General features: G+C 43.3%; 1 protein-coding gene across 5 annotated transcripts in view; it reads right to left on the reverse strand.

Annotated features, from left to right (window-relative positions):
- The window catches only part of TSNARE1 (t-SNARE domain containing 1), a 456,023-nt gene that overhangs the window by 430,536 nt on the left and 7,713 nt on the right, over positions 1-17,774 (reverse strand). For 2 of the 5 annotated variants that reach the window (XM_053939888.1, XM_053939851.1), the window contains exon 1: positions 1,485-1,732. The gene's annotated coding sequence lies outside the window, so the exon portion shown is untranslated. Of the gene's footprint in view, positions 1-1,484; positions 1,733-9,492; positions 9,592-17,774 lie in introns of those variants that run through there. The other 3 variants (XM_053939861.1, XM_053939852.1, XM_053939854.1) reach the window with 3 other exon arrangements.

Below are 17,774 nucleotides of genomic sequence, written 5' to 3' on the forward strand. Positions count from 1 at the left end.
ATGTTAAAATTAGGGGAGTGACAGAGATTACCAAGAAAAATACAGCAACACACCTGTAGGTGCCCAATCAGAAGTTATTTCATGGAGAGGGAAACAATTCCAGGTGCAGAGGAAGCATGCAAAGGAAGGCACACATAGCAGAGTTTGCATTAGTGCAGCTGCCTTTATTGCAATGACCCTAATTGGCATTTCCAGATGTGAGACAGGAAAATCAGCTGACAGGAGCATCTTTGCCTATAACCCTAGAAAACCTAGGCTGAAGAAGATACAGGGCTCTATACAAGTCATACGTGAAGAAAAAAAAATTAAATTAAAAATCCCTCCTTCTTTCTTTTCCACACATTGAGCTGGTTAAAGCAGTCCACGTTCTCCCGTTGCCACCAGCAGCATTTATTTATCACCATCCTCAATTCTGAAAGCAAACTCCAAGCGATAACGCACGATCTCCCTGCAAAGCCAAACTGAGATGGATGGAGGACAAGGGGTATAATTTAAGACAGTTTACATTGCTCACAGTACCAGGAGCACTGCATTCAGGCTGCAGGAAAGGTCATTAGTAAATTGAAGGCAGCAGAAGATAAGAGAAAAGTTTACAAACAACATTTCAAGAGGAAAAAAAATGAGCTTATTTGGCCATTCGGGGAAAAGAGCAACCAGAAAGGAAGTCTGGGTGTGCAAGAGCCTTCCTCACTCCAGGAAGAGGAGTGAGCTCATCTCCAGTGCTCATGATGGAGCACACAAGATCTGCATCAGTGCCATCAATAGTAGCACCCAGTGTGACAGGAACCTCCCCTACTTGGCAAAGTCATCCATACCAACAGAACAGTTTGGAGCCATCTCCTGCCTCCCAGATGGCTCGTTCCTGTTAGTGCAGAAGTCTGGGGAGCCAGGATCTCCCTGCAGCAGAGTGCATGGGATTGCTGCCCTGGGCTGGCTACGCTTCAGCTTTCAGCCTTTTTGTGAACACTACAGGAGATAAGCGCTGAGATACAGGAGATAAGCAATGTAAAGAGATCACTTCTTCCCTCCTGAACACTATCATCTGATGAAAACACAGTTTCTCAAGTAAAGGAGAGGCTCTTTAAAGTTGGTTTTTTAAGAAGAACACAATGGAAATCTGCACTGCCTGTAGCCTGGTCTAGTGGAAGATTCCCTAACCATGGCTGTGGGTTGGAAGGGATGTCAAAGGCCATCCCATTCCAACCCAAACCATTCCATGATTCCGTGTCATCAGCAGACAACTGACACACACTGGCTTCAGTGGATTTTCCATGGTTCAAAGTCCAGCTGGGAGAAAGGTCTTTCTTGTGGGGAGACACTGTGGGAGCCAGGCCTGGTTAGTCTGGAGAAGACTGAGAGGGGATCTCATCAACCACACAAATATCTCCATGACAGAAGTCAAGAGGATGGTGCCAGGCTCTTTTTATGGAGCTTAGCAACAGGACAAGGTCAGTGGCCATAAACTAAAACACAGCAAGCTCTACCTCAACCTGAGGAGGAACTTCTCTTCATGGAGGATGGAACAGCAGCCCAGGGAAGGAGTGGATCCTCCCTCTCTGGAGACATTCCAAACCCACTTGGATGTCTTCCTGTGTCACCTTGCCTTGGCAGGGGGTTGGATTGGATGAACTCCAGAGGTCCCTTCCAACCCTAAAGACTCTGTGAATATATGAAGAAACCCAACCTAGCAGGACAGGCTGAATCTCACCCTACTTTCCTTTCTAAATTTGGACTATCCACATGGATACACTTGCCTTGAAACACCTGAGGATTTCTAAAACACAGGTAGCCACCCTGACCTCACAGAGGTGCTACTTTTCATAATCGAGTTCCTTGACATTCTCATCAGTTCCAGGGGAGGAGAGGGCATACACCAAATATATGGCAGGTTAAGTAATTCAATTATTTTGCATCAGGAAGAGTATGGCCAATGTCCTAAATGTCCAACTTTCAGAGCATCTTGGAAAAAAACACGTCCCTTCTACTCTTTTTTTGATCAATACAAGGCTTAGCAGTGACAAACCCACACATCTGTGTTGCGCATAGCACTGAGGATTGCAGAAATCAACGGTGAATCCCCACCTATGTCCCCTACAAAAAGGTTCCTGCCATGACAGCCCCTGTTCTCCTACTCCATATCCCCATGATGCTTCTGTCACAACCTCTCCACACCCTCCCTGTATCCGTGGACACTCCCCCTCCTCAGCTTCAGGACCCATCCATGCCTCAATTTGTTCTCCAAAGCATCCAGAGAGGCAGCAAACAACCCACATGGGTAATCTAGACCCAGACACACGTTAACTGATTGACTGCATGATACCCATAAAATAGTCAGTGAATTTGCCTGAGTTTTGCTTGAGGACACTGAGATATTAAGTCCTTATGTGCTTGGTGAATGCATACATTGATGGAGGAGAAAATCAGTGAACTGTATTTTTTTCTCTGATGTGATTAACTCAACCAACCTACTTCAGCGGAAGAGGCAGAAAGACACCGACAGAAGAAAGCCTTAAAGGAAGTGAGAGACTTCAAACTATCAAAAAAAGTAAAAAAAAATATTTCTGTAAGCAACCCAGTGGTGCTCATCTGCTCTCACTTTCAGACCCAGGCCCCAAATATTCTGTTTGTATTTAATTTTCTGGCTCGTCAAGTAGAAAAATAACCCACTCCTGAGGCTTTCAGCTTTATTTATGCACTTGGTTAGGACTGAGCTGAACACTCAAACCTGTCATTGAAGGCTTCAGGTGCTCCCAGCTCCCGTTTACACTCCTTGAAGGCTTTGCTCTCCACATCACAGACAACCAGAGAATCATTAAGGTTGAAAAAGACATGCAAGATCATCGAGTCCAACCGTTAACCCAGTACCACCACCATGTTCACCACTAAAACTCATCCTCAAGTGCCATATCCACGTGTTTTTTGAACACTTCCAGGGATGGTGACACAAGCACTTCCCTGTGCAACCTTTGCTAATGCTTAACAACCCTGGCAGTGAAGAAGCTTTTCCTAAAATCCGATCCAAACCTCCCCTGGCTCACCTTTAGGACATTTCCTCTCATCCTGTCACTTGTCACCTGGGAGAAGAGACTGACACCCACCCCACTACAACCTCTTTCCAGGTAATTGTAGAGAGTGATAAGGTCCCTCCTGAGCCTCCATTTCTCCAGGAGAGAATGACACTGTCCAGAAGAAACCACCCTCCATCCTACCACATCAGCCAAGGTCCCACTATGTCCCAGCAGCTGAAACTCAGGTTCTTCAGCTGGGAATGCAGCAAGATTAATTTAACCCAAGAGAAAGCACAAGCTGCTTCATAAGAGTTGAAACTGTGTTGTCTATCCAAAATCTAATTTTTTTAAATTGTTCTTGGAAGGGGTTTTTTTTTGGAATGCATCAGACTCTGGTGTTGGCTTAACACACCAAGGCCAAAATGTTGGACAGGGCTGAAATCCATGAATCCACTTCCAAGAGAGTGGAACCTTGACTTTTAGTGTCCTAAAATTGTGCAGAAAGGCATCTTTAGGCTGCAGCTCTGTGATGAATTAGCTCTGACAAGGGAGGGAACTCAAGACCTCCCCACAGTACTCCCTCCCTGCCCCACACCATGGCTGCCTGCCTCTCCACTCTCTTGCTAATACAGGGACCAGCAGCTAATGCTGTAAATCAGATCAATAAAAAAAACAGCCCAAACCTCCTCCATTGCAGGAGAGCATTCTGGATCACAAATGATGAAAGCACATTTCTAAAAAAAGCAAGCTGAGTTGAGAGCGATATCTGAGAAGGTGGCAAAATAAACAACCCTGAGCCCAACCAGCAGAACATGGGCTGAGCTGCTCCAAGCATTGCTGGGGCTCCAGAATAACCCTGGCAGTGGGAAAACAGTCTCAATACCCCCAGTTAATGTCTACCTATGTCAAAGATGGTGCCTGGCTCCCATCCTGGTGATGCTGTAGGAGCAGGACATTCAGAGGACACCACCACCCTCCATTGTAAGCTAATCTTTGGGCATCTCCTTTCCCACTGAACTGTGTTATTCCTGCCTTGTAGCTGGTAGGGAGAAAAAGTCAGGTTGCAGCTTCTGAGGTCAAGAAACATCATCCTCGTGGTACCCACAAGCACTTGGCCTGTGGTACTAGCTGAAGCTGTGAGGGAAAAGAGAAGCAACATCCCTGAGGTTTCTTACAACTATTTTTATGATTCATATTGGGAAAGAGGAGAGGGAGTGGAGAGTAAGTTTTTTTTCCCCTTTTTTCATGTCATCTAAGCACCCACTAAACAAATATCCAGCTGTCTTAATCCTGCAATCCAGATGGATGTGCTCTGCAACAGGGGGATGCACTACAGCATCTCGCCTCGCATTTCCAATGCTGGGATTCAATACAGTGACTGCAACTTTTAATGCCTTTTACAAACATCTAATTCACTCTGTATTAATCCCTCAGAGCAGCTACTCCTTCATTTTACCCTTGGAGACATCAAGCTAAAATATTCATCAGCTTGAACACAAAAACCTACAGCTCTAAGCAGTTGTTGAGGACAGAGGACGTGCTGTTACCCAGTTCTCTGATATATACAGCAGTATAACACCATCCTTGCAATAAAAGTACAGAATGAGCCTCTAAAGATGCCTTTTTACTAGATGTTTGTAAGTGGATTTAGGTTTAATGACAAGCTCCTCTTGCTTATTTCCCGCTTTTACTCATCCTTCTTTTTGGGGGGAGGGCGGCTGACAGGGGCTGTTCTTCCTCAAGCTCAATATTAAATAAAAGAAATCCAGAAATATATTGAAAATACACTCTTAAGTCATGGCACAAGGCATATTTCAAATGAATGCAGCTGAAAACCTCCAAACTATCATAAAGCTATTTCAATAAGGGATTTTCACTTATTCAAGACATTGAAGACATTGACACAACTTCTAAAAACATTAATCTCTTCCAAGTATTTTAACTCAATTAAATTGACAAAATCTCCAGCACATGAAGGTGACAACAACCCCACAGTCCACATTTTCAGTCTTCCCAGGCTACAGAGGGCTTCCCAAAGCTCACTACTTTAGGGGAGAGCTTTCAGGCAGTCTCTCAGCTGACTCTTGCAGGCCACGTCCAGCTATGCCCAGAAATCTTCAGTATTGAAGGAGCAAACCAGGGGAGTGTGCATTAACTCATGTGTGCATTCCACATCTCAGCCACAACAAATCACAAACACTGAACAGAACCTGACACACACTATTTAATTTGACCTTTGACTACAACAGAGCCAAAGCAAGGTGACTCCAGCCCATAAATATTCCTGACTCCACCAGCATTGAAGATGTTCAGACTTCAAACCTTGAAAGGAAGCAAACAACAGCATTGAATCCCTGCAGTTGTTTCACCTTAAATAGACAGAAGGGAAGTGTTGACACTGAAGTGATGCTTTGCAGTTCAGGCAATCTGTGTTCAACTGCCAGGCTTGACTAAGCTCTGGATGCAGCAGGAGAATTAAAGAGAAGCCACAGTCCTCTCACCTCATCCAAAGCATCCTGGAGCTGCAAAATGCAGAGGAAGGACTCCTGGTTGAATGGGATGTTACTGTGCTTCAGTACAGCACAGTAAGGAAAGGACCTGCATCATCTTCATTTTTAACATTCAAGAAGATTAAATTAAAATAGTCCCACCAATCAAAAATATAGAAAAATACAACAATTGTAATCAAGGTAGCAAGAAACTGGCAATGTGTTCACCACTAGAAAAGTTTGGGAGTTACCCAGAACCAGTTCATACCCTTGATCAAGGCATTTCTTTGCATCAGCCTCCTGCAGTAGGCAGATAATATGTAGCTGTTCCGTCTACATAAAACGTGTTTAGATACATAAATCCTTGCAAAGTGGCTTTTTATTTTGAGGCAAAACCAGAAAGAATTATACGCTGCATTAAATATTTTCTTCTTTGTCCTCTTCTCGACCGTCTGCAAGATCAATTAAAGTGCTTTTGCATAAAAGGCAGAGAGGAGCACGTTCCAAAAAATAAATAAATAACGACGCCACTCTTTGCTTTCTGTACGATGCCTGAAGAAAACAAGCGTAACGACTTAAAGATTCCCACAGTGAAAAAGAAGAAAATTATGAAGGTTTAATCATACACTTACAAGGCAACAAAACACATTCCTCAAGTCTTAATATCTCTTGTGAAATTTTAAGCGCTCAGACACAAATATTAGCAACAAGCTGCAGCAAGCTGACTCGTTCCCCCTGCCCTCACGCAGAAATATGTGCGATTCCCTCCCTTGTATCACACACATTTGCTGTTTTCATCATTTTCCTATTTGTGAAAATATCCCAATGAAACGATGAGCATTTAAGATGTTATGATTTAACACGTTCCTCGCCTTATGGAGGTCTCGCCGTCCTGGAGCTCAGCAACCTCTCTGTCCAGCTGCATTGCAACATCTGGAAGCACCAGCACGATTTCCCCACAGGCTGACCAGCAATAGGACTCAACAGCCTCAGCACAGAGACAACACTCAGATCAACTGCTTCCCCAGTTACCAGTGGGGAGCAGGGGAAAAGGGAGAGAGATCACCCCACCAAAAAAACTTAAGACCTACTTTCCTCTCCCTCAGAATGCCCTTTATCACAGCTGTGCAGGGTAAGGGAGGCACTGTTCCCATCAAAACCCCATCATCATAGATTCTAAGGAAGAAATATTTTATACTTAGGGTGGAGAAACATTGGCACAGGTTGCCCAGAGAAGCTGTGGATGCCCCATCCTTGAAGTGTTCAAGGCCAGGATGTGGCTTGGAGCAACCTAGGACAGTGGGAGATGTCCCTGCCCATGGCAGAGGGGCTGGAATTGGATGATCTCTAAGATTCCTTCCAACCCAAGCTATTCTATGATTCTGTGACCCTATCTGGCCCCAGAGACTTGTAGTGGCCTAGGTGGTACAGCAGGTCACTGACCATTTCCCCTTGGACCCTGGGGGCTTCGTTCTGCTCCCTGTCCCTCCAGCTGTGGGACTCATCCCACCATGTTTCTCTCATGGCAACTGTGCCATATTTTTCCAGCTGCACAGGGGCTTCCAGCTCCTCCTGTTTGCTGCCCATGCTGTGGGCACTGGTGCAGATGCACTTCAGCTGGGCTATTGTCCCCACCACCTCTTTTTGGGGAAGGAGCCCTAATTCCTAAATGGCCTTTCCCATGATTTCAAACACATCAATAACCCTGGTGCCTTTGCTGCTGCAGGGATCTCCATCCCCTACCTCCACTGAGACAGCAGAACAAAGGGCCTCACTCACACAGCATCCCATGATAAAAAAACCCAAAAATCTGCTGGTGACACCAGGCTCAGGGCCAGGTATTGATCTGCTGGATCTTCCTGCTTCCCACTCATCATTCCCTACAACTGGAAGGGTAGAGGAGAACACTACGTGTGTTCCTGATCCCTTAACCAATCAACCTCATGACAAAACACGAAAGAACTGAGAGGAGAGAGAAATCACTGCTCTACACAATTGGAACAGGAGGACAATAACTTGCAATAATAAAATAAATCTAAAGAATAAGCCCACATGAAAAAGAAAATCGAATATCCAAGAAATGAAAACAAAAGCTAAGAGGTGAATAATTCATTTAGGCAATGTGCAGTGCCCATATTCTACCTGAATTGCTTACATGGAAAGTTCATGGTTTAATCAGAACTGCTGGAACAAGAAAAACCAGAGTCATAAGTACAACATTTATCTTGAGTAAACAAAATAGGTCTCTGGGTAAGGCATTTTCATTTAAAACAGAAAAAAAATAGGTTGCAGTTTGTGACGTGACCAGCAAGGGGAGTCGGTGCCCAGAGCTTTGAGGGAACCACGCAGATGCAGTTTTGGGTGGAGAAAACTCAAATAAACAATTCTGAAGTAGTGACATTGATAAAACATTGAAGACTGCCAGAGGATGCTGGAAGATGATGGACAGAGAGCAGAAAACCCACTAACCTGGAAAAGAGAGAGGGCTTGAGAGATACTGGAGTAGAAAAATAATCATGTTTTGGTTGGAAATTGGACTTTCTGTCCCTTCAAGACCTACTGGAGAGCATGTAATAAAGAGCTCTTAGAGGGGAAAAGGCAAAGGACAAATGAAATCAAGGCAGGATGGATCTTAGGATAAGAAAATAGGGGTTAATCTCAAAGGATTTCCAAGCACAATATTCTGACAGTAACATGAAAAGACTTTGGCCAATTCCTCTGTTGGCCTCGAGGAGACATCCAGGAGAGTGCCAGATGTCTGGGAGAAGGTGTCAGAGAACAAGGGCTAACCAGGCACCTTATCACTGAGCCCCAGAACCAGAGCAAATAGGGGAAACAACAAAACTATTAAACACAACTATTAAAAACAAGGAGTGGGATTTAATAATATTATCCAGCATTTAAAGCAGAACGCCAGCAGTAGGAACTCATTAGGCTCTGTATGCGGAACAGCAGCAAAATCACTGCTGCAGCTCCAGCCATGCTGGGCTTGTCAACAGAAACGGGGCCACCCTGGGCTCCGGGGCCACCGGGAGGGGCACTCAGAGCTTTCGTTCCTCTGCCCCGTTAATCTCATTAACCTCGTATTTACTCTGTTGTTGGTAATTACTCAGAACGCTAATAGGCACAATTTATGCATATTATTTACTGAATGTTACAAATCTCTTCAGCTCTGTGTATGAATCGGGGCTGGAGCAAGCCAATGCTCCAAGTGCTATGGAAAATGGAAGTAGAGAAATGAAAAATATTTTTAAAATTTCGAAAACCTTTTTTAGGATTTGTTTCAAATTTCTTCAATATCTTCAGTTTCTTCGTGCAAGATAACCAATCAATTCAGATAAATATATAGAATCCATCCATTTTACTAATTCTATAATAACATTTTAACAAGGAAAAACAGACACTAAACCAAAAATACCCAAGAAAAGACTTATTTCCTCCTATTAAGCTGAAGCCCATGAAACAACTATTCCAGCCATGATACAAATTACCGTTAACGATATTCCAGGTGTGAAAAACAGATGCAGTTTAAGAAAACTGTTATTGCTGTTAAAGAACTCCATAGGTTTTACAGACACCGTCTGTTACATCTTGAAAAATTGAACTTTCACTGACCATCTGTTCCTAGCAGAGAACACCCAGCAACTCTGGCTTTGGCCAGAAAGCCCGACTCAAAGTCAACATACCATGAGCAGGGGACATCCCAGAGCTTAATGTACAGCCAAGATCAGGTGTCGGGGGAGAATTTGGATGGAGATCACCCAATGGTAACCAGGTAAAACAAAGAAACCACTGCAAGAGCAGAAAATGTGATCCAGAGGTGAACATCTGCAAGAGCAAAGCCCACAGCATTCCTACACCCCAACTCCAGAGCCTCCTCTACAACATGCAGCATCACCTCCAATGAGCTGAAGGGATATGGAAAAAAACAACCAAAATAAAAAAAAAAAAAGAAATGAGAAGGATTATCAAGGAAAGAAAACAGCAAAAATTACCTCACCCACAATTTTATTCTGCTGTGCTGTGGAGCAACTTGTTGGGAACTTGGCAGCAATAACCCAATGGACCCAAGGCTCAGTTCAGCAGTATTGTTCCTGTTTAGATAAAAGGGAAAATAAAAAGAAAATCAGATGTGAAAAGCACAAACAGGCTTTTATCTGCTCTGTTTCCCTCAGTCTGAAGCTCAGGGATTCCCAAGACTGAGGTTTTAGCTGTATCTTTAGATTCAACTGGGAGTTTTCACACCCTGTGAATTTGTTAAACGTATCCATATATTAGGCAAGCCTTGCTTTTGGCCTACACAATGTCTGTTGACAATGGAACACACACAAATAAAAAAGGAAACAAAAGAACACTCCTTTCACTTCAGGGTGCAAACATTAGGAGATGCCTTGCGAAACAGAGCAAGTAATTTTCATTTTCTGCAATTTCTGATTTCGCATTATTGTCTTTTCCCCCATGTTTAGCCATGTCATATTTTATGGTCAGTATCAGCCAGTTAAACTGGTTTTACTATGTTTTTACTACATTTTTACTGCATTTCCTACAAAAAGAAAGCCCGTGCAAATATAGGGATTGCTGAGAGAGAACCACACTACTGAGACAACCAAGTGGACCCAGCACTGGACTTTTGAACATTTTCAGGGATGGTGATTCCACCACTTCCCTCAGCACTCTGTCCAATGCTTGACCACGCTTTCAGTGACAAAATTTTTCTTATATCCAATCCAAACCTCCACTGGTGCAACATGAGGCCATTTCCTCTCATCAGGGACAGCATTCATAAGGGTCCAGAAACTCAGGTAACTCTGGAGACTGGAATGACATCATAAACTCATTTCCCACACACACTTTCACAACTATTTGTGGGGTTTTTCTGCCCAAATTTGGAAACTAATGCTCCAGAAGGAATTTAAGACACTTTTAATGCAGTTTATTATGCTTTAATAAAAAATAAAAGAGAAAAGAAGGAAAAGAATGGCTTAGGCAACTCAGGTAGAGGCACTTATACACTGGGCAAAGTACGGAAATAAAAATATTACAGACATTTTACAGCAACTATTCCTCAAAGAAAGTGTTTTAATGAAAATGCTGATATTTTGGACTTGTTTTAAGCAGGAGGAGCATCACCACACAGGAGACAGCTTTCCAGACTAACCATGAAAGCCTTCTACTCCCTCCTTATGATGGGATGGTGGAGAAAATAAAATCACATGGGATGACACTGGGGCCAAAGAGAGCAGCAAAGGATGCCAAAGGAGCTCCTGCCTTGAGTTTTTCTACCCTTAGAAAAACCATCCAATTACCCTTTCCTCCTCTTTGATTACACAATCGACTTCAACACCCTCAAAAGCCAACACCTCCAAAACATGGGGAAAAATAATGATTAAGAGCCTTTAAGTTAAAGTACAGTACCCAGAACCAGCTTTCAAAGACAGGGTAAATAAGGAAGACCTTTAAATTTTAAGATGTTGCTCAGCAGCACCTTGTCATGCCACATCACACAACACTTCTTCCTTGTTATTTCTCTGACCAAAGGTCAAAATTCCTCTTCCCAAGAGACAAGCCTTCAGATAAAAAGAGTGGTGAAACTTTTACATCCAACTAATTCGGGAACAATCCACATCTCCGTCCTGGAGACCTTCCTACAAATATTCCTTCAAATATGATTTATTGCAATTGAAGGTGGGGGGGGTGGGGGGAAATGACCAAATTTGTCTCAAACTGTGGCAGTCCTGCTCCAAATGAAAACAGAATTATTTGTGCAGCACACAGAGTGCAGCACTGAAATCTCAGGATGTTCATGGATGCTAAGGCAGGAGTTTTTATCAACCTCACATAGCCTTGGGACAAGCATTTGTAAACTGCCTGTACAAGCCAAAAAAAACAGTGGCCATTTCAATTTTTCAGAACTGTCTAAGCCATGGCACACCCAATCCTGCCAAGTGGGGATTCAGGTATTTAACTGTAGAAACCTGGTGGTCCAATTTCCCAGAAATATCATTATGCCCATCTCCCAGAGCACCCAGGGCAGCCCTAGGAGGATGAAAACCAATACTGAAATGATCAAAACCACACCACATAGAACATGAGACTTCTTGCTCATCCATCTTCTCCTTATCTCATCCTCTCACCAGTTCCATCCCCTGAATTGATGTTTTCTTCTCCAATTCAATCTTTTTCTGGTGGTTTCTCCTCAGCAGGGCCTCTCCTCCTGCATTCTCCATACAGGAATGCAAGAGGGATGTGATCCTTGGTTGGCATCCACTGGGACAACTCCATTATAGGGAGGAATTAATGACAACTCTGCCTACCTGCAGCTTTTTGGGGTTTTTTTTTAAGCCATCATGTATGTAACTCACACAATATCAGTACAGGAATATCACACTAAGGCTCTGGAAAGTAAGGGGCGGGTTTTCCTCGTTTCCATGGTTATGAGCAATTTTAATGACCAACCTAAATAAAAAGGCTGGAAGAGAGAGAAAGTAGGAAGGAGTGAGGTGGGCGTTTAATTTTGATTGACAAGACAGAGCAGAACTAGTTAAGATCTGTCAAATCCTTGCTGAGGATCACAAATCCTCAGCACATTCTACGGCAGACAGAATTAGTGTAAATGCACAGCTTTTACAAAAATATTTCTTATCTGCTGAGACCAGAGTTCAGCATTTTAGCTGCCCCACAGAAAGCAGCTGATGTCCTAACTACCAAAGGAACTAAGGTAGGGCCAGAAAAAATACATGTATATTTTAATTATTTGTATTTGATTTTTAAGTATTAACACCTACAATGTCTTAATATGTCTTAATTTTTGTCTCTGACCTATATAAATAAAATTATTTCTATAAAATGACAGCATTCTCAAGATTGCTAACTACTAAGACAACAATTTTAAAGGTATTATCAAAGGCACCACTTTGGAATCACATCTGCATCACATGAAATGTTGTATAAATACAGAATACGGAGATAATTCCTGCAATAAAGACCTTAAAATAGGAGACTGAACGCAGAAGGAGTTGAACACAGATTTGATGGGAAATTTCAGGAAACACAATCTGGAAAGACAAAAACACTGGCATGACAGTCAGCTGTGACGTTCCCCGATGCACCACCAAAAAAAACAAGCTTCGGGGAAAATTAACAACAGTCCTACAAATGAAATAATCATAAAGGAAGAATAATGGAGAGGTGGAGACTTGGAGCATTTCAAAGTCAGGAGCAGAGTTTCATGACCTTGGAGGGAAGAATCAATATCTCATCAAGGCACAAGGCAGCATGAGAAGACTAAACCAGCATCTTTAAGGCCAGGGAGAAGCAGGATGCATCAAAGGCCAGACACAAAGAAGACCCAAGATGTGCCTGAACCAAACTCAAAAGATGTTTTTCTTGTTCTCACTTGGCTCTGTTGGGATGCAAGCAGGACACAGTGATCTTCACAGGGCTACACACCCATGAGCTTTGCAATTTTATCAAATGATGTTAGAATTTTAAGAAGAAAAAAACTCGGCAAGAGAGGATGAGGTTACAAAAGAGGGAAGTCAACAGCTCCTGAGATGCCTGCCAACAGGATCTGCACTTAAAGCGTGCAGTTTTGGCAGAGAACATTCTCAAAATCTGATATTTAAAAGTCTCATGGTGTTGGAACATGTAATTAAAGGAAAAGGATACAAGTGAACAAAGATCTGATCAACACAAACTTGTATCAAAGTCAGAATGTGTTCCCACAGAGTCTCAGCCACCTGGTTCTTCCATGCTTCGTTTAAAGTGAGAAAAATTAGCTACCAACTACTTTTATTCCCACTCAAAATCATCCCTCTCCAGCCTCTAAAAGGGATGGATTTGTAACAATCTTCAAGAATTAAAAAATTCCAAAAAAAGAACCCCAAAACTCACCTGTTGTTTAATTTACTGCCACTTTTCAATTCTAGAGCAACATATTTGTTGCAATACGAACTTTTCCTTCACTTTGCTTCAGGCAATGCCCAGGCATTGATGGGTGAAGGAAGCAAAGAACAATGAAAACGCCTACAATTTCATTCTTGTTCCTCAAGAACTGGAATAAATGAAAGAATTCAAATCCTTCATCGAGAAAATCCCTGAAGAGAGGAAGCACTTGGGGATATTGGCAGATGGGAAGCTCGACATGACATTATAAATGGCAATGTGGCTGCTCCATCCCTGGAAGTGTCCAAAGCCAGGCTGGACAGGGCTCGGAGCAACCTGGTCTACTGGAAGGTGTCCCTGCCCACAGCACAGGGTCAGAACAAGATGATCTTTCAGATCCCTTCCAACTCAAACCATTCTAATATTCTACAAATTTACTGTTGTTTCCTTCCTAGTAGTACCAACATGAACTCAACAGCCAAGAAAATAAAGAAAAAAAAATCCAACAAAAATAAGGAATTCATATGTGATCTGATTTCTTACTGCAAGGTTTCCAACAGCCAAGCCGTCCACCACCAAGTTGAAGAGAAAAGTCAAAGCAATGTGAAATCAGCTGGCACAAGTTCATTTTTTCACCAGGTAATGCCTCGAAAACTCCCAAACCAACTCTGCTGCCATCAGAGCCACCTCTTCCTTGGACAGCGCCCAGGAACTACTCGCAAATTAAATACAACCGAATTTATTGCTTCTGCAAGCCTGGAAATTTCAGTTACAGAGGTGACGTGACATTTTGTTTCACCAATGCTAATCTAATACCTTTTTAAAGGTGCATACGTTTCACCCTGTTGGCTTCCAGCACTGAATTACCAGCTCTGCTAAGCTTCAGAATAAATGAGACGAGCGTGGCCTCCAGGCAAAATCCCTTTGCTGTAATCTTTATTCAAAACACACCACTCTGGAGCCTTGCATGCATTGCCAAAAATCGCCTTGAGGTTTGCTCTTAAGATGGCAATTTGCATATCAACATTTTGCTGCAGAGCTTACCCAATGTCCCCACTATTATTTTAATACTCTGCTGTGGGCGGCCCCCTGAGCAGCTCACAGAAGCGCGGGCTAAAAATATTCCTGCCTTCCCCACCGGCTCCACACATGACCACAGCGAGCGCCGGCTCAGATGCAAAACCGTCAGTGATGGCATCCACCCGCCTCTCCAGGAGGATGCTCAGGCTCCAAGGTGCTCAAAAAAACATGGCAAGAAGGAGAAAAGTAGCTCTGCATGGATGGAGGAAAAATGCACAGGCGCTGGAGGAGGAAGAGCTGGTTTTACAAGGGAAGCAGGAGAGGTTTATCCGCGTGCGAGACATTCTTGGGAAAACACATTAAGAGGTAATAAAGCAGGTGAGGGAGGCACCGCCTGGGATATGAATTTAAGATGATGCTGAACAGAGGAAGGGAAAGAATTCTCAAGCACAGAACGGGAGCGATGCCGGGCGGATGTGAGCACAGCCTGATTCATGCCCCAGGAGGGAGATCCCAATCCCGCTGGCAGCACCGTGTTGACAACAGCGCATGAAAAATCATGGATTGCAGGTTTTTCTCCTTGCCCTCCTCCCCCTTGCCCAGCAAACCCCAGGCTCAGAGGTTGTAATTATTTCTGGAAAGGTGTAAACAGGTCTGGGAAATGAAACTGAAAACTGGAGCTATTTACGAGATGCCACGCAGGGAATCGGCATCGGAGCCCAGCTACCAGATCAGCGAGTGCAAGGTCACCCTGGTCTGCTCCGAACAACTTTGCAAAGTGGTTTGCAGCCAGCCAGGCAAAATAACCAGGCTCAGTCTGCCCAGGATGGTGAGTTAATGGAAACAGAGGGTGGAGAACCACCAAAAGACATTGCTCCAGCCAGTAACAAGGGATTTATCATGATGCTGGTAGGCTTTGAGATGATGTCCATTGAGATGACATCCACTTATGACAACCAACTGCCACTCTGGGGTGTGGGAGAGGAGCAAGGAGGACATCAAGTCCATAAGTCTCCCTCGACCAAGTTGTTGTAGAGGAAAGCAGCCAAGGGACTCATCTGCCTGGAACTGTTCCAGGCCAGATTGGATGAAGCTTGGTCTAGTGGAAGGTGTCCCTGCTCACAGCAGGGAAATTGGAACAAGATGATCTTGAGGGTCCCTTCTAACCCAAATCCTTCCATGACCTGCATGTAAATGACAAGTGGAGACCACTCATCCCCCTACTCTGCAGGCCATCACTTGCTTCCAAGGATTATTGCCCGAACCCAGGAAGAACCACAAATTTTGAAAAGTAATTTCTTTTCTGCTGGTGGAGAAAAGCAGCAAATGCCAAACTGTCCCAGTAGGAGGATCTCACACCCTGATGGGGCTGAAGGAGCCAGCAGCATCTCAAGCCCACAAAGCAGACACTGAGGAAAATTCAAAAACTCTTTTTGGTCTTACCAGAAAAGAAAGAAAAAGAGATGGTTAAATTCAGGAAGTACAGGCAGAAAAGCAGTGAGTGCCCCTGGGGACAGCAGGATCTCCAGACTATTTTGTGCACACTCTTTATATTCTGTGCTCAAATGCCTCACAAACAGGACTAGGATGCACAACTCTGTTTCTGAGATTATACTTAAATTATAATTATTTTTAGATGGAAAGCCAGCCCAGTGCAGTAGGAAAAGAACTGGCCAAAGAGAGAAGAGCAAGCCTGATGACCCCAGAGCCTGTGAGATATTTCTATACATGAAAGGAAACAAAGGTACACCTGAACAGTGTGCAAAAAAAAATAGAAATTAAAAAATAAATAAATAAAAAAAAGCAGACCTTGGTTTCCATGCACAGGGAAGAGGATCTTGACAAGTAATTTTCCAGTATTCCCGTAAGAGGGAAAAAAAAACCCCAACCCACCAGAATTCCAGTCTTATGATTGCCCTATGTTTGGGACAGAGAGAAAAACAGAGAAGCTGTTTTATCCTTGGAAGTGTTCAAGGACATGTTGGATGGGATTTGGAGCAACCTGGGATAGTGGGAGGTGTCCCTGCCCATGGCAGAGGGTTGGAAGAAGGTCCCTTCCAACCCAAACTATTCTAGGATCTTATGAAACCCACCTGCTTCAGCTCTGAAGATGATCAACAGGGAAATACCTGTAGTGAGAGTCTCAGTTTGCTTTTTCAACCTCAAAGGTGTCCTGTTTTATGCAAATATTGCAATCTTGTTTTCACCACTTGCTAAGATGTCTCTCCAAGGGCTGGTTTGGGCCCTTGGCTAGGACAGAATCCATCACATTTTTAGAAAACCAACCCATAGCTATGCAACCTCCCTGTGATGGGTGATCAAAACTTAGGAGGGCTTTGGAAAGCACACAGCTGTTCTCTAAAAGAGAAGTGTCAAAAAGCTTTGGACAGCATTTCTCGGGCTTCCACACCCACATTTTGCCACCTACTACCATCTTTGAGCACTTTGTGTTAATGAAAGCTGAAGGTCCTTGACACTGAGAAACTGAACCTCTAACACACAGTAACCACAACACAATTTAAGCACCACTATTTTAGTTATTTTAGAGTTTTACCATATTTACCATTAGTAAAAGTAGATTTAGTAAAATGACTTGATTTTTCACCATCACTGCAGCTCTGGATAGTTAAAACCTGCATGGGATGGTCTGCAAGAGGATGGGGAGGATCAGGAGGTTGGACAAACTTCCCTGATCACTATGAGTATTCACTATGGCCTCATCCTGCCCACACCAATCCCACAGCACTTTTGGCAGAGAAAAGACTAAAATTTTCAATTCCTAAAAAAAAAAAGGCCAAAAAAAATCAGAACATAAAATCAAACAAAACCACATCCAGTATTATTATATATGAGTTTTTTATATATGGTCTTATGCACTACATTACAGATATTAGTTGTTAATTTAATAACATATGTATATTTGTAAGCTTAATTTTCATACTTTTTCCCTGAGCATCCACAACCTGCAGCAGAATATCTGATGGGACTGACATCAGGGTCACCCCAGCAGCAACAGGCACTCGGGTAAGGGAGCAGCTGGAGATTACCAGGCACACAACAGAAGACAAGAATACACTTGGGGAAGGTAAATCACATCTCAAGCTACCTAACACTGTGTCTAAATTTGTATAAATCAGGTATTTAGAAATTAGGAGGTTCTCATGAGAGTCTAGATAGTGAATAGTGTCACGAGGAATCACAAATCAATTGTTTTTGTGGGGAAAAATATAATGAAAAGTTGTATTAAGGTTTAGCTCTCGATTCAGTTCACACAAAGGAAAATCTGAAGACCTGCAGCTTCCAACAAGAATTTCTGTCACGTACAGGGTTATATGAAACAAGGTGTGACCCAGCACTGCTCCCGCAGCTTCAT

This window comes from Vidua chalybeata, chromosome 1, assembly GCF_026979565.1.
Source record: "Vidua chalybeata isolate OUT-0048 chromosome 1, bVidCha1 merged haplotype, whole genome shotgun sequence".
Taxonomy (NCBI): Eukaryota; Metazoa; Chordata; class Aves; order Passeriformes; family Viduidae; genus Vidua; species Vidua chalybeata.